The sequence below is a fragment of the Cryptotermes secundus genome, unplaced genomic scaffold (genome assembly GCF_002891405.2).
Source record: "Cryptotermes secundus unplaced genomic scaffold, Csec_1.0 scaffold1031, whole genome shotgun sequence".
NCBI lineage: Eukaryota > Metazoa > Arthropoda > Insecta > Blattodea > Kalotermitidae > Cryptotermes > Cryptotermes secundus.
Window position 1 is genome coordinate 935,195 of NW_019718628.1, and position 8,179 is coordinate 943,373.

General features: G+C 42.1%; 1 long non-coding RNA gene across 1 annotated transcript in view; it reads right to left on the reverse strand.

Moving 5' to 3' along the window:
- Positions 1-3,253: 3,253 nt before the first annotated feature.
- The window catches only part of LOC117282191, an 86,708-nt gene continuing 81,782 nt past the window's right edge, over positions 3,254-8,179 (reverse strand). Inside the window, exon 3 of the long non-coding RNA XR_004512840.1 lies at positions 3,254-3,316. This is a non-coding gene — a long non-coding RNA (uncharacterized LOC117282191). The remainder of the gene's footprint in view (positions 3,317-8,179) is intronic.

Here is an 8,179-nt window from a genome sequence, read left to right on the forward strand (position 1 = left end):
CGGCTGTCCGCGGGAGCTTATTCAAAATATTCGCAGTTTCTCTCCATAACTGAAGGATAACGCCCTGTAGTTCGTTGAAAGTCAACCGACGTTTCGGAAGAACATCACTTCCATGGGTGTGTTACTCCAAATTATTAGATGTTTTTCAAAGCACTATACGGTGTCATATCCACGAATCTAATACTCTTTGATAAAAGTAATGAATGTACAAGGGTTGGGCCTCCTTGGCCCTTGCACCGCGACCACAGTGATCTATTGTGCCTCGATAAACATAAAGTTTCTCTTGTTTCTAGCAACAGTACCAGACGGGTGGAAGCAGTGGTATGCGAATTCTACACATCGTACTCGTAAGGCCTGTGTGACCAGTTTTACTCTTCGGCCGTATTACCTCCGGGTACAGAATCCATTACCTCCTTATTACAAGGGCTGTGGACTCCTAATCCGGCGTGGACGCGGTATCGAACAGAGTAATTCATACATCTGCTAGGAATCGAACTATTGTCTTGCAGCCAGTCACTTCGCTGACTGATCTTTACCTGAAACTAATTCTGGACATAGCAGGCTGATATAGATCACGAGAGTATTATTTTCCATCTTTCCCGAATAAAAATACGCAGTTAATTTTAAAATACTCATTAATAAACGTCGTATTTACTGGGGAAGGTTAGGAATAAAATATTCTTGGGAAATTTTGAGGGGACAATAAGTGTTTTCTTTGTAACAACATCTGAACCGGAGAGAGATATCACGGAAATCTGATATGCACATCATGCCATTAAACTTCGTGTATCTCGGCTCTTATATTTCTGCAGTTACTAATGGCCTACTAACACGGAAGTCGTGAAAACGTCTAGAAGAATTCAGCACCGCTTACCCTGAAGTATTCTGTAACAAAAGGTGCTGGAAGAAACATGCAGCTCTTTTCAAGGTTCTGCACAGGCTCCTTGGAATACCTGTGATAAATAGGGAATAATCACTATTAAGCCTGCGAAATTCTGTATGGAGACAAATTTTGAATAAACTCTGTCTTAGGATTTAACAGTGCCAAAAATTGTGATAACATCTGTACTACTAAAAATTTTGTACAAAAGTGGGCACTTAAATTGTTTTAACAGTTCCTGATAGTGCAAAGATACAGACTAAGACATGTGAATAAAATTGGGCGCCATGAGTTCTTCTCGCAACTTCTTGTTATTCTCAAAATTCGGTTAAATGAGGAATTCAAAGGACCAACTCTCTACGGTAATATTCTAGCTGATTTTTCAAATGCGTTTAATAAAATGTGATCCGTCCCTTTGACGTTTCTGTTCCCCTGCTCACACTCGAAATGAAGCAGCAGAAATGCATTAGCAGTTTTCAAAATATGTCGCTATATAAATAAAGGATAAAAACTGGCTTCAAATGTACAAAGTCTTATAGATTCTCTTCTAGGGCTTTAATTTTTCAGCGAGAAAAAAAAAACAGTTTGCAGTCCAGCAACCTATAGTTAGATTATGAGCATCCATACAAACATGACCCAAATTTCAATACGTATTTCCTTGCCTGCTATAAATGGTCTTTTTCTTTGAGGCCAAGTTTATTTTGTACATACACCGAGTGTCCAGGTTCTGTTATGACTGTTCATTTAAATACAAGACGTGAATTATTTTCAAAATTTCACACTTTTTATTCAAAATAGTCTCCTTCTGAATCATTACATAGCTGTAATCGATTGAACAGTTTTCGAAAACATTCACTGTACTCCTTTTGTGGAATCGCATTTAAAACTGCGGTACATTCCCTTTCTATGTTCCGAATGGTGTCGTGACGGTCTCCTTTCATCGCCAACTTGACTTCTGGGAACAACCAGAAATCTGCTGGAGCCAAATCTGGAGAATGCGGAGGGTGATCAAGGACTGTAATCCCTTTTCTGGCCAAAAAATCGCGCACGGTCTTCGATTTATGGGGTGGGGCATTGTCGTGGAGGAACGACCAGGAACCTTGCTCTCGATATTCAGGTCGAATCCGAAGAATTCTCGCCCACAAACGATTGAGGACTCCGAGATAATAATCAGAATTCACTGTTTGACCTTCTGGCAGAAATTCCTTGCGAATGATTTCTTTGTAATCGAAGAAAACGGTTAGCAGTGTCTTTACTCGACTCCTTTGCATGCGCACTTTCTTTGGTTTCGGCTTCTATGGGCTCAACCACGCTGCATTCTGCCGCTTTGTGAGAGGCTCATATTGAAAACACCTAGTCTCGTCACCAGTAACAATCGATTTCGTAAATTTTGTATCACTCTGGGACGAGCGTAACCTGTCTTTGCAGTGTTCCAATCTGGCATGTTTTTCATCGCCTGGCAGCGCGTGCGGTACAAACCCCGTACAGTCCTTCCGTTTGCCCAAATCCTCGTTCAAAATTTGATGCACAGTACTTTCTGGTATTCCCAAAAGCTCCTCGATGAGTCTTGCAGAAACACATCTGTCTGATGCAAGGATTTCGGTCACTTTTCTCATATTTTCTTCAGTGCGACTTGTTCTGGGCTTTGATGCACGTGGAGCGTCTTCGATGTCCTCCTTGCCGTCACGAAATACAGCATACAATCGAAAAATGTTCGAGCGACTCAAACAATCACTACGGTACACACTTTTCATCATTTCGTACGCTTCTGCGGCAGTTTTGCCTAACTTCAAACAAAATGTGATATTGCCTTTCTGTTCAACCGCCATTTTCCGACGAGCGTCAGAACAGTTCTGTTACATTCAAGGTCAGAACACATGATGCAGCAATGCTTGCGCTTTGAAATTATAGACAGCCACAGCTGAAACTTCAAGAACCTTAACACCACAACTAGCCAACAGACGACATTGCAGGGCAAAATTAAATGGATCCTAGGCACACCGTGTATATACTTACAGAACTAAGAGTCCCGGTCGTTTCCACCGACAGTCAAGAGGGTCACAAAGGGACTTCTTCGAGAAACACACAGGCAGAACCTTCTTTCCTTGAACAGATTCATGTTCAAATGTCCCGCACTATAATTTCCTGTGTGTAGCTTACTGGCTACCTCTAATTTAGTAACCGGACCCACCGAAATTATCATGCCTCTGCATAACAGGAAAACAGAACTATTATATAAGATAAACATACAGCATTTCCAGAATGAATGTCTTGGGTTCGATACCGGCTGGATCCAGTGAGAGTTTATCTTCATACCGCAATTTTCTTCTGGTAATTTTTGTGATCCGTTTATATAAGCAGCTTGCACCCTTGTTCAGATTCTCATGTTGGAACGAAGTTCGTTTCGCTACTCCATTTCCCACTTTTCACCGTCACCTATCAACAGAAGAAATACAGAAATCTCGCTCAGCGGGTTTTCTCGTTTCATGTGGATTTCTGCCTTAATATTTGCGAGGTGGTCAGAGGACAGGCAATAAAAGAATTATGTCTTCAATCGTAGCCACGAAAGAACAACACATAAAGGAATTTGAACTGTTGCTATGTCCACCAGGATAGAGAAATAAAATCACAAAACTGGCGCTGTTCAACTTAGGACGGATCAAATGGAGACAATTCAAGAAGCAGAAGAGAGCCGGGACATTGCAGTCTGTACAACGACTGACTACGAGCTGGACGACCAAGGAGTCGGGGTTCGAGTCCCGGTAAAGTCAAGAATTTCCTCTCCTCCACGTAGTCCACACCGTTTCTGGGACCCACCAAATCTTCTATCCAATGGGTACCGGGGCTCTGTCTCTGAGGGTAAAGCGGCCGGACCGTGAAGCTTAGCGTTCACCTCCGACTATTGCCGAGGTCAAGAAAATGTGGCTATATACATCCACTCCTCCATACACCTTCAGGGTGTAGTGTTTAATTAGTTTAGAACAGGGACAACTTTACCTTGACCTCCTCAAGGAGCCGATTCCATGAGGAAATCACAGTTTGATATTAATGCGAACCTGTCCCGGAAACGGAAGTGTTATGGGATTAAAACAAGCCGGCTGATGGCTGTTGTCACGTGATGAGAGTTACATAATGGGCGACGAGTCACTTCCGTTGTTCTAAACATAGGCCAACGATTCATCTTGCAATTTTCTTAACTTGATAGAAACAGCCGCTGAAATTTAAGTTCTTCAACTTTTATTTTGGTTCATTTAACGACTCTGTCAGTATGTAGACTGTGTAGCGTGGAATGGAGGGACGCTTTACTGAATATAGTACCCCAAATGCTGTTGAGGGAAGCAGTGGTGGCCTACCTTGACGTATTATCCCAGCACTTCCCTTGAATGGACTGAATATATTGAAGGAAAACGATAGTAAGTGTAGTCAGTGCACCAATCAAGATTCGAAACGGTCACCTACTGGATAAAAGCCAGAAGCTTAGTGCCTACCGTTTGAGATAACTTTTGCCGCATTTCATGTAGTTGCTTTGTGTTCGTTGAATTTCGCCTTGTCTTTAAAAAAATGTTTGAACTTAGTGGCAGACTTTCCAGAGACAAGCTAAAGTTTTAGTTAATCATTTCAAGAGCGAGGCAGTAAAGGCAGAGTCAGGAAGCAATGTGGAAGTCTGTGGTGTCAGTGCGAGGGCAGTAGCGATAAGACTGAAGATCTGTCTGCTTCAGAAGCAGAAAAGCACCCAAATTCTTCTGTGAATCCTGTAATTCTAATATAGTTCCAGCCCGTACGTAAGATTTGAGGTTTTCGCGGCGGTGACTATGAAGAAAGCAGTCTTCTGGGATGTGTCGCCGTGTAGATGTTGTGTTAACTGGCGTTTCAGAGAAACGTATCACCTCCATCTTCAGGGTAGAAGACACGAAGAAATCCGCGCGAACGCATCCCAGAAGACTGCTTTCTTCATTTTTTTATTGCTAGTGGGGTGGGACTAAGTCCCTTGCACTGTGGCAACTTCTGGCCTATTGTACCAGCCCCAGATGATAGGTGTAGGTGATTGTGGAGCAATTGGTAGAACGAAGATTGGCAGGGGAAACCGAAGTACTCGGATAAAACCTGCACCAGCGACACTTTGTTCATCACAAATCCCACTTGACCAGACCCAGGATCGAACCCGGGCCGCCGCGGCGGGAAGCCAGCGACTAACAGCTTGAGCTATGGCGCGGCCTTGCTTTGTTCATAGTTCCAGCCCGTTGTTAACTTGGTATGTTGTCCCAGTTTATCCAAGATTCGTCTAGGAAGTAAACCAAAGCTTTGTGGACTAGGACTACGAGCTGCAGAGGTACCGCTAGGTCCAATGAGATGAGTGTACGGCCATGAACGATGAGTTGTAAAAGGTGATGGAAGGAAGAGAAGGATCGCTTATTGTCTGTTTCAAGACACTAAACCGACACTGGGACGAAAGGATTGTCTGAAACAGTATTCATCAACCGAAGGGCCGCAACCCTGTACCGGCCCCTCATCTTACAGAAAAAAATAATTTACTGTGCCGCGGTCCGACAAAGGTTAAGAACCACTGCTCTAAAAACTATGGAAAAGTAGGAAAATTTCATCCAAAGAATTCTTAATTATTCTTCATTAAGCTACAGGATTTCATAATGTGATTATATTAACGAAAATCAGATGAGCGAAAATTAGAAATACACACAAAATTTTAGCCGGAAACCCGGAGCAAAAGACCACTTGGGATCTACAAAAGACATGACAGGGACCGATGAGAAAACTACGGGACCGACAATCATTTTATAGTGTTGCTAAGCAGTGACAAAGCACACACAGAGCAAGGTAATGTCACAAGCCTAGTTCTGTGTTTTGAAACAAGGGAAGTTAGACTAAACGTTGCTATTGTGCAGAGATATTGGGTTTTCGGACTTTATCCATCGTCCTGGTTTTTAAGATAACTAAGAAAAACACGACATTTCGGAAACTGGATCTGTTTCCGTCCTCAGGTGAGGGAAAACACCTATTCTGTTGGGTCACTGCACAACCGATGTCCCAAAACACAAGTGTTATAAACACCTGAGACCAGACTAAGTCCATGAGAGCTAATGAGAAAACTATACATTATAAACTGTTCCAAACAAGTACAAGCGTGGAACCAGGACAGATAGAGCAGTAGAAATTTATATCACGAAGCCAAACTAATAACCAAGTCAATGACCTCACGCATGGAATAGAAAGGAGAACTAGTAAAAAAACTAATAGTGTCTAACTAGCGTCAACAATGGAGTAAATCACGTCTATGCAATTTAGAACCTAATAGAAATCAATAAAATATATATCACGCCATACCAGGACGATGGATGAAGTCCGAAAACCCAATATCTCTGTGTGTTATACACCATCGTCAGAATCCTATAGTAACTACTTGTTACTATTGTGAATCCTACAAAACAGAATGTAAGTAAGGATGAGGACTCTGTTGAACAAGCTCCGAAAAATTCCAATTTAATGGTTCTTATGAATAAGGCAATGAGATTTCATCTTTCATAAAAGTAAGAAAAGTTTTGGACAAGCTGAACGACCAACAGCTTCTGTAGAAGGACTCTGTTGCATGGAGTTAAGATTGAACTCGCTAATGACATAAACTTCCTTGTACACCTTGCCACTTCCTATTCCGGGTGACCAGTCGGGGAAGAACCGGTCCGGCGGGACGCAGTTCACCAATCACGTGCCAGTCGCCTCGTCGTTCATTGGACGCTCCTGCACGTCTTGCCACCACTAGGTGAGGACCTTCTACACCCTTCAGTCACTGACATGGGGAGGCTTCGAACATGGGACCCGCAGCACGTGATAGTCTTGTACACAAGTCACCACAGGTACTGTCAAAACAGCCAAATCTCTTGCGTGTTTACTGCTATATCTTAGAGATATTTGTAGAAAGATGTGATTTCATCTTCTGTTAGATCGATTAGCATCCCATTACATATTTCCCAGTGATAAATTACAGGTTGGACTTTGAACTTGAGGCTAATAACTACTGTAGTTACGTTGCTGTTAGCTTCAAGAAAGGAGTCATTTTAATTATTTAAGATGTTCAGTTTCTACGGGAATACTGACATAGTTCTTCGCTATGATTATTTTACTGTCTAAGGTCAGCTGATTATGCAATTATATTAGAACATGTAGGGCGTGAAGCTGACCACTCACCTCCAGCTAATGCCGAGGTAAGAAAATGTGGATCTACACATTCACTCCTCCATACGTCTTCATGGCGTAGTGTTTAATTAGTTAAGCACAGGGACAACTTAATTTTATTAGAACAAGTATTCCACTGCATCTTATACATCAGATACGTTTAGGTTGTAATATTGATATAAACCAATTAGAGGCTGCATTTGTTTCTTTTGTGGTCAGCCTCTGTGTCTGTGCTGCTTGTAGAAAGATAAAGAGTTAAGTGACCACACGACTAAGCAACGCTGATGCTGATAGTGCCGTTAAGTAACAAACCGTGACATTGCAAGGAATTGCATGGTTTAACTCGGTAATGGTTGCAGTCTTCAGAGTTTCATAACTTGATTGTAGTTGTCATTTGGGAGGTGAAGACATATCTGAAATGAAGTGGTGGAATAAAGACTGAATTCTGCTGGCTTCGGATAGAGTACAGTGACGGGCTCTTGTGAATACGGCAATGAACCTTCGGTTTCCCATACATAGAGACGGAATTTCTTGAACTGTTGGACTTACCCAAGTAATTGCTGGCATTCCGTGATGTCAGTGTTTCCTTATGCCGAAAGTTATGCTAATATGAAAAATGTACAACGTACTATCACATGAAAAGAATCCCTAATTTCAACCTAATGATGATGGTTCATGACAGCATAATGAGATCATCACTTGTATTCTTCTCCAAATATAATTAGAATGATCAAGTCAAGGAGGGTGCGATTGGCAGGGTCTGTAGCACGAATGGGGGTGAAGAGGAATTCATATAAGATATTGGTAGGAAAGCCAGAAATAAAGAGACCACTAGGAAGAACAAGAGGTAGGTGGATGAACAGTATTAAAATGGATCTTATAGATATAGGATCGGTTGTTATGTATTGGATTGATCTGGCTCAGGATATGGACCAGTGGAGGGCTGCTGTGAACACGGTAATGAACCTTCAGGTTCCATAAATACTGGGAAGTTCTTGAGTAGCCGCACAATTTGCGGCTTCTGAAGAAGGGCTCAGCTCCATGGAGTCGGTAAGTTAGTGCTCATTGCCGAGGGAAATATTTAGTAACAGAGTGAAATTAGTTTCGTTTATT